Raw genomic sequence first — 18,446 nt, 5'->3', positions numbered from 1 at the left:
CATTGTGGTACCACCTGGGCCACACACCACACTGTAGAGACTGGCCTGTATCACCGTATTGCAGTAACAGCCAACATTGCTGGCAATGACAGCCTTGTCTAATAAGCCTCTGTGCTTGTCATATTGATAATGAGTATGCGACCTGTATTCGATTCAATATGTATTCCTGCAACTGGCTGTCAACCATCCCGCCCGGCTAAACACATAGTATCTGTGGTCGTTGTTGACATTGTCACACCTACTGTGGCTTCAGTCCTACTGTCGTTGTGACAGTGCATGTTATCATTGCAAATATTGTGTTGTACAGCAACACAAACAGGTAGCCAAGGAAATGTGTTGACGAAGCGCTTTAGATTCATCTTGAACGCTGTTTCAACTGTACATGTTCGTCTTCTTTATTTACAAATGCATGTCTACGTGTATATGCACACACAGACGCACATATTTACACATGCATACGCATACGCGCACACACACGTGCTCACATACTCATACGGACATTTTTTATATTTCCTTAATTTCAGATTAGGACAATTATAAATATAATAAATAGGTTATAAATAAAATAAATACCTAGTAGGAAAATGCTGACTGCGGTATTAAACAACACCAAATAAGGCTTTATACATCTGACGTCATCTAAAAGCATGCCAATTCACGCTGGAGACTGGTTATCACAGGTGAGATCGCCCGCTTCCATAGATGTACAAAGGCTTCCATTAATGAACTCGGTGAGTGAAGGGAAGAGGAAAGGTTTTTTTATGGATAGACAACTTCTTTATTTCAATAGATCATTTGCTTGATAACGGTGTTAGGATCTACACAGAAACATTGCATCTATTGCAAAGAAGAAGTTGTATATCCATAAAATGGTGTTCCTCTTCATCATACCAGCTTCTGGGCGGTCGGGTAGCGTAGTGGTTAAAGCGTTGGCTCGTCACGCCGAAGACCCGGGTTCGAATCCCCACATGGGTACAATGAATGAAGCCCATTTCTGGTGTTCCCCGCCGTGATGTTGCTGGAATATTGCTAAAAGCGGCGTAAAACCAAACTCAGTCAGTCAGTCATACCAGCTTCTAAACGCCACTTAAAGAAGAAGATTGAATGGAAATACAGAAACATTACGAATCCTCACTGAAATCTATTTTCTTACATATGTACGTATATGTATAATGTAAGAGATTCTGTGGGCATGGTTTGTAAAGTTACATTACGCACTAAATTAAATATCGTGTAAACATGGACACCACAACATGCATCTTAACAAACAAAACAAACGGGTGTTTCTATTTTTTCATGCAAAGCATATACTCTCAGGGACTGCCACATCGGTAATTTTGAATCCTGGATAAAGGATATATCACCACGTCATCAATTATTTCTCACGTGTTGTAAATAGCATACCGGAAGGGCATAAATGAGACTCGTTTAATCGATAACATTTGTCGCGCACCCATTGACTTGGTTGCATTGTATAAGCTGCATTTACCCGTGACACAGGTACTTCATTACTTAGCGTGAAGACAGATCTGAATGATTGTACTATAGCGGATGTCGAGTACCACACCAATAGTTGCCAATGTTGTCCTATGTTTCAAAACATATGGTTTCTATGCATGTACTGGCATCCCCGAGATGTACTGGATCCGCGCTCCTTGTGTTCAGTCATCCGTTGCCATGTCAACCTAGTGTCATATTGTCTTCACTACAGCCACGTGGCATATAGGATCGTCTTCATCCTCAACATGTGCCAGTCTTATATTCACAGGACGGCTTTTGTTTCTGGTCTGTCAATGCATCTTCACCACTGGCTGTAACTGTGTCAGTGACTCGACGCTCCGGATGCTACTGCTACCTGTACTTGCCGCGTACGTGAACCGAAGTCTTCACCCGGGTTACTAATGAGCATAATTAATAGGGCAGATTGATTGAATATGAATAGACCGTTGCTAATACGGTCAGTGTTATTGATTGCCCTTGCACTGTTGTTGAGAATACCAATACTGTATTGTAGGTGAATATTTGCTTCTATGGCAGGATGTGATATGTTTGGTACCCTATCTTCTTTGGGAATCCAGTGTTGAAAGTGTTAAAAATCTGTATCTCTTATTTGAAGTACCAGTTTTTGTCTGATGGCTCCGCAGTACTCACTTCCTGGTGCCACGTTGATCCCTCATTACCAATGGAAGGCTATGGTACCCATAGTCTCCCCTCAATGGATCCATCACTAGCATGCAATCTCACCATGAAACCATCTGCCTGACCTCAGTACCCGTCTCACCTCAATGGATCCATCACTAGCATGCAATCTCACCATGAAACCATCTGCCTGACCTCAGTACCCGTCTCCCCTCAATGGATCCATCACTAGCATGCAATCTCACCATGAAACCATCTGCCTGACCTCAGTACCCGTCTCACCTCAATGGATCCATCACTAGCATGCAATCTCACCATGAAACCATCTGCCTGACCTCAGTACCCGTCTCACCTCAATGGATCCATCACTAGCATGCAATCTCACCATGAAACCATCTGCCTGACCTCAGTACCCGTCTCACCTCAATGGATCCATCACTAGCATGCAATCTCACCATGAAACCATCTGCCTGACCTCAGTACCCGTCTCACCTCAATGGATCCATCACTAGCATGCAATCTCACCATGAAACCATCTGCCTGACCTCAGTACCCGTCTCCCCTCAATGATCATCACTAGCATGATACCATGAAACCATCTGCCTGACCTCAGTACATGCATCTGCCTGACCTCAGTACCCGTCTCACTCACCATGAAACCATCTGCCTGACCTCAGTACCCTCACCATGAAACCATCTGTCTCCCTCAATGGATCCATCACAAGCATGCAATCTCACCATGAAACCATCTGCCTGACCTCAGTACCCGTCTCACCTCAATGGATCCATCACTAGCATGCAATCTCACCATGAAACCATCTGCCTGACCTCAGTACCCGTCTCCCCTCAGTGATACATCACTAGCATGCAATCTCACCATGAAACCATCTGCCTGACCTCAGTACCCGTCTCACCTCAATGGATCCATCACTAGCATGCAATCTCACCATGAAACCATCTGCCTGACCTCAGTACCCGTCTCCCCTCAGTGATACATCACTAGCATGCAATCTCACCATGAAACCATCTGCCTGACCTCAGTACCCGTCTCACCTCAGATCCTGTATTATCTCGATGACTCCCATCTCACCACTAGGTATATCGTCATGGATTGTCATGGATCCCTGGGGGCGGTGGGGTAGCCTAATGGTTAAAGCGTTGGCTCGTCACGCCGAAGACCCGGGTTCGAATCCCCACATGGGTACAATGCGTGAAGCCCATTTCTGGTGTCCCCCGGCGTGCTGTTGCTGGAATATTGCTAAAAGCGGCGTAAAACCAAACTCAGTCAGTCAGTCATGGATCCTTGGTACCAAGTGCACCCACTTCGACTCCACATTAAATGAGGGCACATAGACATGACGTTAATGGAATGTTGGTTCAAGCTGGTCAAACACTAATAAAGTCACTCTTGCAAATCCTACCCTCAACCGCACTCACTAACTCTCAGTCTCACGAAGGCACTCATCGCCCATCTTTGAGTAAAGTTCAGGCCTGGCGAGAAGTAATATTCATTGTTACTATCGAAATATGCGTTTCAACCGTCTCACTGCAGCATCACGTCATTCCAATGTAGCAATGGTGACAGCAATAGCATCAGTAACAGCAATAGTAGTTGCAGTAGTTGTAGAAAAAAACAGTAGTGTTCGTTGTAGTAATAAAAGTACCAATAGACGTAACTGTGGAAGCAGTATATGCAGTACAAGTAGTAGTAGTAGTAGTAGTAGTAGTAGTAGTAGTAGTAGCAGCAGCAGTAGTCGTGGCAGTAGTAGTAGTAGCAGTAGTGTGGTCAGGCTTGCTGACTTGGTTGACACATGTCATCGTGTCACAACTGCGTAGATCGTTGCTCATGCTGTCGATCACCGGATTATCTGGTCCAGACTCGATTATTTACAGACCGCCGCCATAGAGCTGGAATACTGCTGAGTATGGCGTAAAACTAAAATCACTCACTCATAAAGTAAGGCTATAATATCAATGGTAGAGCACGTAGTAGCAGTGTTTGACTGGACGGACCTCATGGCATAAAAACAGATGTCGACGTATACGATGTCGGTGTTGAGGAGGATTATTGTTGTCGGCGTTATGAAAGCGCCTCGAGACAGGGAGTTGCTGATGTGTGTAGTGGAGATACAGGCGATGATAAGACAGTAACAAAATACCCATCCTTCCATGTCTGCAACATCTGTGTGCGAGCTTTGCAGCTGAGTTTAATCCAAGAAATATTCAATCTAATTACCCTTTCATAGATAGCATTTGGCAGTTGAACATACCAGGGTCTCGCTTCCCTTTCAGCAACGTAAAATATACATTTACATTTACCTTACTTTAAAATGTTCCTTCTGACAGGACTCGAAATGTGAAAAAAAACTTGAAGAAACTGAAAGATGAAATTAAATTCAGACTGGAAGTCTCTCCAGCTATGTCAGTATGATTGTACATTCTGTGTGGTGTACTGGGAAACGCCTTGGTGGACTTGATGGGAGTCTAGTGGCAGTTATGCTTGTCTTTGTTCGCAGCATCACAAGAGGAATTTGCATAGTCAGCTAAACCTGCATAACATCCTACTTCATGGCGCATTCCCCCATGTTCTGTCCTTGGGGAATCGCCAGGGGTATTTGGTGTACTCACTCCCCAGATGTGCTGAGGTAATTGTGTCCATTCAATAATAACATCGTTCATAACTTTGTCAAACTTGCTACATTGTAACATGCACGCTTCCAAGGACACATTCTTTCGTATAGCACACAGGTAAACGAACATTCTGTGTTGAGAACAATCAGTCATAGTCACAAACATAGCGCACCCCGAAAACAGTCTACAAGAACACAGAGTCTAACCTACCAGGAACGGCGTCAAGGACAACCCGTCTACCCTACAACACATGTGTACAAGAACACATAGTCTAACCTACCAGGAACGTCGTCAAGGACAACCCGTCTACCCTAGAACGCATGTATACAAGAACACATAGTCTAACCTATCAGGGACGTCGTCAAGGATAACCCGTCTACCCTATAACACATGTGTACAAGAACACAGAGTCTAACCTACCAGGAACGGCGTCAAGATCAACCGGTCTACCCTACAACACATGTATACAAGAACACATAGTCTAACCTACCAGGGACGGCGTCAAGGATAACCCGTCTACCCTACAACACATGTATACAAGAACACATAGTCTAACCTACCAGGAACGGCGTCAAGGACAACCCGTCTACCCTAGAAAGCATGTATACAAGAACACATAGTCTAACCTACCAGGAACGGCGTCAAGGACAACCCGTCTACCCTAGAACGCATGTATACAAGAACACATAGTCTAACCTACCAGGAACGGCGTCAAGGACAACCCGTCTACCCTAGAACGCATGTATACAAGAACACATAGTCTAACCTACCAGGAACGGCGTCAAGGACAACCCGTCTACCCTAGAACGCATGTATACAAGAACACATAGTCTAACCTACCAGGAACGGCGTCAAGGACAACCCGTCTACCCTAGAACGCATGTATACAAGAACACATAGTCTAACCTACCAGGAACGGCGTCAAGGACAACCCGTCTACCCTAGAACGCATGTATACAAGAACACATAGTCTAACCTACCAGGAACGGCGTCAAGGACAACCTGTCTACCCTAGAACGCATGTGTACAAGAGCACAGAGTCTAACCTACCAGGAACGGCGTCAAGGACAACCCGTCTACCCTAGAACGCATGTATACAAGAACACATAGTCTAACCTACCAGGAACGGCGTCAAGGACAACCTGTCTACCCTAGAACGCATGTGTACAAGAGCACAGAGTCTAACCTACCAGGAACGGCGTCAAGGACAACCTGTCTACCCTAGAACGCATGTGTACAAGAACACATAGTCTAACCTACCAGGAACGGCGTCAAGATCAACCCGTCTACACTACAACACATGTAGACAAGATCACAGTCTAGCTGCCTGTCTTCCTGGTCATATAATCATGTTTCACCAAGGTTGTTTGATGTTTAATTATACAGAACCTCTGAATAACGAAAAACTAACCAGCACTGGGTTCATTATTCAATGTATGCCCATCAATTCTATCAAATGTAAGACAAATACAGTCTACTGTATTTGCAGAGGGTTCGTGTTTCGTTATTCGTATACTACAACAGCCCAAATAGTAAATCTCGATGACGTTGAGAGTCAATTACTGGACAACACCAAGTAACCAACAACTGCTTGGAAACATCTTAGACGGTCTTACACTTTGTCAGATTGTTAGACATAAACAAAATGAAGAAGCCATTGCGGGTAAGGTTTTCGTAATTCAAAATAACCGAATAACTACGCAGGTTTGGGACAACGGTACACCTTTAAGATGAAGCTGCCGGTTAATCTTAGTCGATTTGATATACTCCCTTTACACACAACGAATGAAATAGATATATTTGTTATCTTACATGTAGACGAACATACATTGAATAATGTACCAGTGCTGGTTAGTTTATCGTTATTCAGAGATGTGCTGAATAAGTAAATACCTCATGCTTATTTGTACACATGTGAATGGATCCCACAATCTTTTATTACATGAGTGTCAATGTATATATAAGACAGCACTACTATAGCTACTTGATAGAATTGAGGGCGGTGGGGTAGCCTAGTGGTTAAAGCGTTGGCTCGTCACGCCGAAGACCCGGGTTCGATTCCCCACATGGGCACAATGTGTTAAGCCCATTTCTGGTGTCCCCCGCCGTGATATTGCTGGAATATTGCTAAAAGCGGCGTAAAACTAAACTCAGTCAGTCAGTCAGTGATAGAATTGAGGGGCATACACGGAATAACGAACCAAGTGCTGGTTACTTTGTCGTTATTCAGAATATGCTGAATAAGTAAACACCTCATGCACATTTGGTACACTGTGAATGGATCCCACCATCTTTTATTACATGAGTTTCATTGTATATGACAGCACTACTATAGCTATTCCATGTTGAGCGTTCGAATAACGAACCCGCTGCTAGCACGTTATTCGTTATTTGAAAGACGAATAACGAAACACGGACCCGCTGCTAACTTCAGGCTGCTGGTTGTTTACCGGGGACGGGAGTGCCTTACCCGACTCAGACGCCGCAAATTTAAGTTTGTCAGCACCTTACTCCTGTTCGTGGGCTTCACTAGACCGGTAACGTCTGTGACCTTCATTACTTACGGCTTTACACGAACATACATTGCTATCAAAGCGGCGTTAAACCTCACTCACTCACTCACTCGACTCGGGTGGCCAAGCTCGCTGACTTGGTTGACACATGTCATCGTGTCCCGATTTTGTAGATCGATGCTCATGTTGTTGATCACTGGTCCTGACTCGAATATTTGCAGATCGCCTCCACGTAGTTGGGATATTGCTGGGAGTGCGGCGTAAAACACTCACTCACTCACTCACACACTCACTCACCCACCCACCCACCCACTCACTCACTCACTCACTCACTCACTGAGTCATATAGGTGGTCCTGCTCGGCGAGTTACTTCCCCTATAGCCAGTGTGCCAGCCTTACGTCCGTGTACAGTTTCTATACTAGGTTAATGGTTGATAAAGATATGTAGCTACAGTTTGTGTGATATGTCCACGACAAGGCGAGATGTTTATTTCCTATCGAGGTTTCGCTTTCTGTTTACAATGGAACATGAAGAACAAGCTATGTTATATTACCCGATTTGTTTTCACGAGTGGGCTGTGACCTCGACACAGCCATCACAAGGAGGTCAGCTGACTCCAAAGAGGAAGACACAACACAAGGTTCCCTACACTTCCATACTGAGTTCATTGAGCGAGTTTTAATTGAGTATATCCGTTCTCCAGTGCAAATGTTTTATTTGGATGGGATGGGAAGGTCTGTGACTGGACTTTCGCCAACGCATGTGCCAAGTAAGTACTTAGTCCTTATTAATAACATTGGGTGTTGCTGACCTTATTCCTTCACAGGTTATGATTCAATAGAAGTTCGTATGTCACAATCCCAATCACAAAACCGTCAGCAGTGAGGAAAGATAGGGTTAAGAGAAATCCGTCCCAGGATCGATGAAGACCTATGAATTATTGCATTATGTAAACCTGATCTAAGTAAATACGTCTACCGCGGTGCCTTGAAACCATATAATAGGCTTGTAATAGATATAACAAGATGCCATATTTGTTCAATAACAGGCAAACTGATCGAGACATGTCATGCTGGTTTGTATTTCAGCACGACTTACGTCATCAGATCTATGCCCGATCCTGATACAAAACAACTAATTATCAACGTTGGGTGCATTTCTTACAGATTTAGCACAAATACTGAAATTAGATACCGTAGTTTCCGTGTTTGTATGATTGTTTCTGACCAATAAAACAGACAGCCTCCTTGATGGGAAGGTAACGGCAACAGCGCCATGCATTAACGCGTCTCGGTACGGTTCGCTGTCATTACTCAAGTTGTTGACGTTATTGCTTGAGATGAGTGGCGCCGGAGCAGTATTTTTATTTCCGTATTGGGGTTTTTGCAAGTGCATTTCTCCGATATATACTCGTTGTTTGATATGTGCTATTTTTCTAATTTCATAATGATATCGTTGATACAACGTGGGTTTCATCTTTTCTGGGATCATTGTTTACCTGATGATGGGGCAGAACAAGCCCTGAAACGTTGTATCAAAGAATAAAAAGAAAATGAGACCCAGAAAATTCCCTATGTTCATCAAATAGCATCTTCTAAAATGCCAACCAAGCACCTTATCCAATAGTCGCCAGCAGGATTTGGTATGTTAGTAGACTGAACACAGATAGACGTAATGCTGCTGCTACTGCTACTGCTGCTACAACTACTTCACTCACTACTACTGTACTTACTACTACTACAACTACCACTACTACACCACTTCTACTACAACTACCACTGTCACCACCACCACTACAGCCAATATAGACTTGCACAAGTCTCTTAGATCAAAATTAATAATTTAAATGATAATTTCTAAAACATAACAAATAACAGACTGGATGTACTGTCCGGCTATCTAGACATGAAGGATAGACTCACTATACATACATTGGCTTAGCATTCAGTACAGCTTTGGAGAAAGGCTATTGCTACTACTGCTACTATACTTACTACTACACTTACTTCTTCTACAACTACTATTACACCTACACCTACTACTACTACTAAAACTACTACTACTGCTACTTCTACTACTACTACTACTGCTGCTGCTGCTGCTGCTGCTACTGCTACTTAGGGCTGTGTATTTCCCCACATTTCGTATTGCGATATATTGCGGTACACTCTTCTGTATTGCGATACGTATTGTAATATATTGTGAAAGAACAGTTATTGAGATCTGTCCACTTGGTAATATTCTTTTACCTTCAAATTGAAGCACAGTATATGTGAGTAACCATTGTGCATTGTATCGCTTCTTTCAAAGTGAAAAGAGGAAAATCCAGAACATGTTTCTGTTTATATTTGGGTACAATAAAGCTTTTCTGAACGTGTTAAGCAACAAATCGTCATATATACGTAACTTATGGAACTTATTGGACGTATCGTGCTAGGTAGCGACCTGTGACAAATATTCTTTATGCAAATGTTTTCTCATTAAACATCGTGTCCGCGCATAAAGATCGAGGTGACGAAAACCGAGATGTCACTTGACTTACATATTAACATGATCGCACGAAAAGAGCACTTAGTTACTTAGATGTACGTTTGACAACTTTTATGAAAACTGTTGATTTTATTCATTAATTTATTCAATTCTAATGATTTCCTCGAAATGTCCATACTTTGCTCTTTGACATATTTTAAGTGCTACTACTGCTCCTACTACTGCTACTGCTGCTACTACTGCTACTACTACTACTGCTACTGCTGCTACTTGTGCTGCTACTACAGCTAAATATACTACTACTGCTGCTGCTACTGCTGCTATTGCTACTGGTGCTACTGCTAATACTACTACTGTTACTGCTACTACTGTTACTGCTGCTGCTGTTACTGCTACTGCTACTACTGTTACTGCTGCTGCTACTGCTACTGTTACTGCAACTACTGCGTCTGCTACTGCTAATACTACCAATCTACTACTGTTACAACAACCATACATACTACTACACACACATGGCACACGGTCTTATGTAGGAGCACTTATTTGATATATAAAACCAGTACTTGCACTAGATGGCGCCATGACATATGTCATAGATGCGTCAAGCATGATTTCTGGTAATATTGCTGCAGTAATCACTCCCCGTCCAATTAGTTGAATTGTCCGCCTGAGGTCAGTGCCAGATGTACAGGATTGTCTGTGCATATAACCCATACAATATATGGCAGTGTTCGACCTAACGGGAACAGGTGTAGCCTACTAGTTAAGGAGTTTGCCCTGTATTCGATCCCGCATATGGCTTCGATGTATAGTATTATATAGTGGCCATATCTGCCACTGCCCGTCTCCATATTGTTGGGATATTACTAAGTGCGGTGTAAAACCATACTCGCTCATTCAATCAATTATTCGTCTAAACAGAACCATTAACGTATTTCTTTGTTCATAACATATGCAGTAGTTGTTCTCAAATCACGTAACAGTAGTTCAAAACAAATCTTTCCCGTGAAGATCCGATTAGAATTGGTCTTCAGTAACCCATACTTGTCGTAAGAGGCGACTAATGGGATCGGGTGGTCAGGCTCGCTGACTTGGTTGACACATGTCATCGGTTCCCAATTGCGTAGATCGATGCTCATTATGTTGATCACTGGATTGTTTGGTTCAGACTCGATTATTTACAGACCGCCGCTAGCTGGAATATTGCTGAGTGCGGCGTAAAACTAAACTCACTCACACTCACTCTTATTTCAAGGTGACTAGCCGTGATATAACTAACGTTATACAATACAAACCAGTCTCACCCACTCGTCAACCCACAATATCTCATAATAGATAAATGAAAGGTCAGCGTCTCAAATGATTGATACTGTTATTGTTATCAGAAACAAATTAATTTGAAAACAACATATATCCTACCGCTTTGAAGTGAACTTGTTTTACTAACAATTTTCTCTTCACGATTGTCAGTACACATGTACTCAAAAACTACGCCCCATCGTGATTTCAACGTGACTTGTATTTCGATGCCGTGATTAGCATTTTATTTCAAAGCGTCCATCGTTCTCAAAATTGTTCATTAGCTAGAATTACTTTTTCGCGTGAAAATTATAAAAGCTGAAATTATCCAGAGAGTATGTGCGTCTGGAAAGGCTGTAATATAATATAGAATGATACTGCACAGCCCGACTTCATCAGACGAATCTCACACTCTCACTCTAACCTGGGGAATCTCATCCATTAAGTCAGCGATCAGCCAACCCACCGGCTGCCATCAAGCGTCAATTTAAGCCCATAACCCAATCATTGCGGCCCTTTCCATATGCACTTCAATTGGAAATATATGAATAGCAAAAAGGCTGGTTTTTTAATGACATATGATGAAACGCCGTCGCTTAAGGAGGATGGGCACGGAATGGTCTTAAATTAATGTTTAATAATAAAGGCGTGAAATATCACCTTTGGGTTAAAAAAGGGAAGAGGAAAGAATTGGTTTTCTGAGAATTGTACATGGGATACACTGACCTTGAAAAGATGATGGCACTGACCTTGAAAAGATGATGGCACTGGCCCAAGAGAGGGTTTGTTGAAAGTCGATTCTTAGAAGATTTTACAGCAAATGAGAAAATTAGTTTGACCTAGCAATAATGCATCCAATTCAAACAATAATTGTTTCACGTCTTTTCGCATATCAATCGTCGATTTTTGTACATCTTGCATACAGATTAATTGCATTAATGCAACATAGAATTCAAGTCATTTAATAGTGATATAACTTCACAGTCTCTGCGATTCCAGATGAGGCGCTGAATGAAAACTCTGGTGACGCGGCGTACGGTTTGAAACCTTGTAAGCCTCTTTGTGACATAGCTGTCAAATAAGCGTTAAGTTGAAATGTCTGTATACAAAATATTGTCAGGATGAGAAGGAACACTCCGGCTTGAGGCCTCATCTCGTGAGAGTTTTTTGGTGTTCTATTTTCGAGGCAACTCGATGCGTCTCGTCGTCATCTTACTACCCTCGTTAACGCCGGGAAGTTGGCGAGAGGCACGTACAGACTGACGCTTAGTCTCTGAATATATATAATTTTGATTGTAGCAAATAAACCCATTTAAATTGAAAAGGAGCCCCAGGGAGACTAGAGATCCTGAACCTGAGGAGATCTAGACTTGCTTCATTTAGGGCTTTAGCATTGCGGAAAGGGCTAGGCAATAGGGAAAATAATGTGGTTCAGGGACTGTGAGACAGACAAGAGGCACGTACTGCTCCGTTCAAAATGTATGTACGACGGGAAGATTTTCCGTCATCAATAAATTATATCTGATTGTTACTACTGTGTTACCATACGTCTTTGAACCGGGACATGGTGACACAAATGTGTTGTAACTAACCACTAATGCTGTTGTAAGAGGGATCCTCATTGTTAAGAAAACATTTTTTAAAAGAAAAAAATATGCTGATTGCAATGGGCCCGATATTGAACCTAGGTTTACCAGCAGCACTTTCCGTGGGCTTATGGGTTTTACAAAAGTTGTTTACGTTTAGAATAAGGGTCTAATCAGGATTTGCCTTAGACTAACAGCTAGTTTCTGAAATGAACATATTGTATAGAAAATAAAAGTTTTTAAATTAAAATTGTAAATACAATAGAAAGGAGCCCAGGGTTTTTTCTTCATTTTCAGAAGCTGTGGAAATCTAGACTTGTTACATTTTCTAGACTTGCGTGGGCATTCTTGGATATATTTGCTTCAGGGTCTGTACGGCAGACTAGGTTTGCCTGTGAGGTTTTGGTACGCCGCATTGGCCCAAAGAGTCGGTCACCTTCGACTTTCAAGACCCATGGTAAATGCGGTAGACACAAAGACAACCGTGGTATGAGCATCTGTTACTGTTGCTGATGTTACACTTATGTCTTGATGCTTTAAGTCAAGGCCGTGTCGTGAGGCGGCACAAGTAATGGTCATGTTTTTCTCATAGTCAAAGCTGAGACCATATATAGTATGACCAGAAATTATTGAGAATTTTAGGAATATGTTTAATTGGATTTCTAGTATAAACAACCTTGACCTGCTATCAAGTGCTTGGTTTCATTCAAGAGAGACAACTCCGTTAATCCTTTTTCATTAGTTTGTGAAGAGTTATCCCCTTTGTTTACTTGCTAGCAGACGACATTTTCAGTGATCCTCAGTATGGATGATTTAGAGAAGAGAAAGTTGATTTTAGAGTATTATAACAAGGACAAGTAGAACAGGCATCCCTTTGTCCACTGTTTATCGTGTTTTGAAAAATATTGCAAATGAATATGGCATTGAGCACCAGGGAGGCGCAGGTAGGCCTAGGAAAATTGACTGTCGGCGACAGGAGGCGGCTTGGTATTCTTGTTTCTAAAACCAAACGAAGGAGTTTAGAAAACTTAAGGCTGGATATGATTGATAGAGGAACTGTGGCTGTCTGTAAGGAGACAATTAGAACTGAGCTGCATACAATGGGTTGGCAGAAAAGTCGAGGAATTCCATCACCGATCATGAAACCTGGACAAAAGGAGCGAAGGTTGAACTGGTGCTTACAGCATAGAAATTTTAACTGGGACAATGTGATTTTCTCAGATGAAAGTTCTGTGTGGCTTTTTCCTAATACACTGAAATTCTTGACCAAACAAACTGAAAAACCTTTGTATCAGCGCCCAAAGTACAGTCCGAAATTTAACGTGTGGGGTGGCATATCTGTGTTAGGGGCAACGCCCCTCTGTGTATTGAAGGGAATATGAACAGTGAGCGGTACACAGATATTCTCGAGGGACATTTACTTCCATCTGCTCACGTGTTCTATGGAAATTTTTTGATTTTCCAGCAGGACAACGACCCAAAACATCGTTCAAAGCATTCACAGGCCTGGCTTCGGACCCGAAATATGACATTATTAGATTTGCCAAGCTATAGCCCTGACCTAAATCCAATAGAAAATGTTTGGGGACTTATGAAGGAAAGTGTCAATAAGTAAAATCTGACAAATATTGCTGAAATGAAAGAAGAGGTGGTCCGATATTGGGACAGCATGGACCACGACTTTCTAACTTCTTTGATCAGTAGTATGCCCCGCCGCATTGAAGCCTGCATTGCTGCCCATGGTGACTTGACAAAATACTAACTGTTACCTGTATTTGAATCTGGAGTTATGTCCTGCTAATATTCACATTTAATTCGTGAGTAATGAGTGAAAAACATATAAAAAGTTATCTTTAAATTCTCAATAATTTCTGGTTGTACGTACCGATATCGGAGCCAAGACACATGCTCAGTTTGTTTCTCGACATAATATAAATGAATGTGTCATATCTCTACGCCATATTTGCCGTATTAATTGGTATAACATTTCAAGGAAGTATTTCATGACATATTAGCAACGCGTGACATTGACAAAGTGAGGGGATAAAAACCTGCAGGTCAGATCGACTCAATGTCTCCATTGTAGCTAGCTCCTGTCCACGCAGCAGCGACCTGTCGCCACTCCCGGTTATCTCCCCTGATTCCCCACTAAGCCCCAGACACGTTTTGAAGTTAGTTATAGAATAGTTAGTGGTGATGTCAGTTTCTGCTGGAATTCAATATACATCACTGCAATAACGCTTCAACAACACAGTAGTACATTATGTGGAACAATTATTATCATTAAATCTCTTCTCGACTACTTCGACACAACAGAAGTTGAGCAATACCATTTCACTCACGCTAGAATACTTCAACACAACAGTAGTAAAGCATTAAGATGCCCCTCACTCTAGAACACTTCGACACAACAGTACTTAAGAAAGACGATGCTTGTCGCTCTAGAACACTTCGACACAACAGTAGTTGTGAAATACGATGCTTCTCCTATAGCACTTCGACACAACAGTAGTTAAGCAATACCATGCTCCGCGCTCTAGAACACTTCGACACAACAGTAGTTAAGCATTACGGTGCCCCTCACTCTAGAACACTTCGACACAACAGTACTTAAGCAAGACGATGCCCCTCACTATAGAACACTTCGACACAACAGTAGTTGTGAAATACGATGCTTCTCCTATAGCACTTCGACACAGCAGTAGTTAAGCAATACCATGCTCCGCGCTCTAGAACACTTCGACACAACAATAGTAAGGCAACACGATGCCCCTCGTTCTAAAACACCCGAAGAGATAGCAGACCTCCCTTTATACACAATGCTATTCGCTCTACAGAAGCTTCGATTCCAACACTGATCCTGCTTCATCTACTTCCACTACTCCCTGCCCCGACAAACTTAACGGTTAATGGTCTCCAGTCACGTGACTTTGAATTCTACTCTTCGTACGAGCCGCTATGAATCACAGCTAAAAACATCGATATACAGACGTTCGTGCGTTTATTTCAGTTTTATTTTCATAAGAAAACAATCTTTAAAAGATAGCTCAACTCTGTGCTGTTTATCACGATCGTTGATCTAATATGTATGTCTTCCCATATAAAGCCCCTTTGAAGTGGAGTTAAGATGGCCCCAATAATCATTACTAATGGCTGTTTGCGAAGCAGAGCATCGCCATAAGTGACAGCCATTGAAATATAATGACATCTGGAAATGAACAAATGCGAAACAGTCAAAATATTGCAAAGCATCTAAAATGTAAATGAATTTTTTAAACTTCCGAACAAAGACAACACGTGTCCCGTTACCGAAGGATAAAATTGGTTACATCCAACAGCGAGCAGCCAACGAGCGTTGTTGTAATGCTAACTTATTAATTACCAATTTAAAAGGCAGTAGTTTCCCCGCACACTTTTCAAACGCACCTGTAGAATCCTCATTTCGTTTGATTTATTTCCCCTACTTCATATAACTCAGTCTAAACTCCCAACAGTATGCCTATCTGACGACGCGGTAAGGAGCTGTCGAAAATGCAGATACGCTTTAATTGGAGGTTAAGCATCCCCTGTATTTGTTATCGCAGCAACGCACAATTTTATGCTCGAAGACTACGTAAATGTTAGACAGGGAGTTTGCCCCTGACGTTGAAGCTGTGTTAATAGCCTTCGTGCAATTGTAGGCATGCAACTTCCTGCACTGAAGACATTTTGCTGCTTGATAAAGGTTTTATTTTAATAGAAAAGAATGTTTTGACTACATTAGCGGGTCACGTAATACGTTCTCATTTGACTTTAAATTAGAAGGTTATGCAATGCTGCAATGGACGTTCTTATCATCCCCGGGACTGCTGTTCTCCCGAACTATTTAAGCATGCTCTATCCCTGACGCCGATAATGAAACGGCTATTTTAAAGAACATAATTTGAATCAAGTGAGTTTTCTTAAGATGACAGATCTAGAAATTCAGTCGTCGCTGGGTACACGAAGCGCAGCCATTGCTATTAAGTCTCCAACTAAATCATCAGCTAGGGATATTGATGTTTCTGGCCTTCGCCAATGCTTAATTTGACACGACATGAATCGGTCATTTTCATAACATCCTGTTTTGTACACAATATCTTTGATTTTCTCAGCATATTTGGTTGCCGTGAGACCTGTGTTGTTGTTCTGATGCAAACGCCATCTTGTTTGTGTCTTTTCGATGACTACCTCCTCGATCAGATCAACAACTTCAACTATACTGAAGAAAGTGTTATTTTCCTAATTCTGACGGTTTTGTTTGGTAAGATAGATTCTAGTGTTATAACGAGGTGTTTACACTCTCCTGGCATGCTTTCAGTATAGAGCAATTACCCATGTTCTATGGACATGGTTCTTAAAGAGACATCAATTGCTTCATGACAATGCGCGGAATGACAGTGAGCATAACGATTTGTTTACACTACGTAGTGAGAGACCATGGCACTGATATATCACAACCTGCTGTTAAAAGGATATACATATTTCTGTAAATTTTTAAGTTGGCATGGTGCCAAACTCAGAATTACCTTGTCTAATCAGGTGTGATCCACGAGTTTGTTCTGGCTAAAGTGACATCTTATTTTAACAGTTATTACTTCAGTGTTCCACTTGCAGCTAAAGCAATTATACAAACTATTAACATATGCGATCAGGAAATGCGTACTAGTTGTTTGATTAACTTGCACAAATGTAGACAATACATCCACTTACGTCGCGATTTCTGGCATTTGTCTGACAAAGGCATATAAAGGATTTTACGTCTGCCGAATTTTGTTAATTGGGCATGTAAAATTCACTAAGAGGCTGGATGAGCGCGATGCACTTAAGTAATATATCGCATTGACGTGATGATCTCGTGTGGAGTTGACATATAGGCAGGATCGATGTACGTTGTCCCTGGCAATAAGAGATGATACCATGAGAGTTCCACGCTGCCAAGACCCCGACAAATGAGGGCTTTAAACGAGTTGTACATCTTCAGGGAGATTTGCTTGTGTCTACTAATATCAACACTGGTCGGAAAGATGCCTCCCCTAACCCAAGCACTTGTCTTAATTACCAGTTACTGCTACAGAGACACGGCGAGGGGATTTGCTGTGTCAGACATATGCCAACACAGAACTTATAGCCCAGTCGGGAGATAATCGTGCATATTGACCGAGAGATTGAGTTTGTATGGAATAACAGTATCACTGACCCTTACGATGAGGAAGGAACAGGTTCAATTTCTTTTGGTTACCAGGGAGATTGGGGAATTAAAAACACGTTTCCACCAATTTCAGTCTGTCCTATATGTATGAGAGTAAGGAAGATGATATATTAACACCTGTTCTTATAGAAACGCCCTGTATTTAGCTGGAGGAAAATCAATTTCAGGACCAGGCTCATACACAAGCTTTGTATGACGGTGACACTGACGAATTTGTCTGGACAGAAAAAAACAGTAACTAATTTATCTTAAAAATTCATACAATATCCAAAGACCAATACTCTTCCGTTATCTATGGTAGTGCTGCTGAAACTGTCGTCACTTTAATAATAGTGAGTGAGTGAGTTTAGTTTTACGCCGCACTCAGCATTATTCCAGCTATATGGCGGCGGTCTGTAAATAATCGAGTTTGAACCAGACAATCCAGTGATCAACAGCATGAACATCGGTCTACGCTATTGGGAACCGATGACATGTGTCAACCAAGTCAGCGAGCCTGACCACCCGATCCCGCTAGTCGCCTCTTACGACAGGCATGGGTTACTGAAGATCAATA

At 42.0% G+C, this 18,446-nt stretch overlaps 1 protein-coding gene across 3 annotated transcripts in view; it reads left to right on the top strand.

The window, feature by feature from the left end:
- The window catches only part of LOC124267568 (5-hydroxytryptamine receptor 4-like), a 140,899-nt gene that overhangs the window by 25,218 nt on the left and 97,235 nt on the right, over positions 1 to 18,446 (top strand). Inside the window, exon 1 of one of the 3 annotated variants that reach the window (XM_046702519.1) lies at positions 7,835 to 8,054. The exons of the other annotated variants lie outside the window; for them this stretch is intronic. The gene's annotated coding sequence lies outside the window, so the exon portion shown is untranslated. Of the gene's footprint in view, positions 1 to 7,834; positions 8,055 to 18,446 lie in introns of those variants that run through there. 3 annotated transcript variants of the gene reach the window in all.

Source organism: Haliotis rubra, unplaced genomic scaffold (genome assembly GCF_003918875.1).
Source record: "Haliotis rubra isolate DU_JTF1 unplaced genomic scaffold, ASM391887v1 Scf132, whole genome shotgun sequence".
NCBI classification, from domain to species: Eukaryota; Metazoa; Mollusca; class Gastropoda; order Lepetellida; family Haliotidae; genus Haliotis; species Haliotis rubra.
This window is presented reverse-complemented; position numbering and strand designations above follow the sequence as displayed.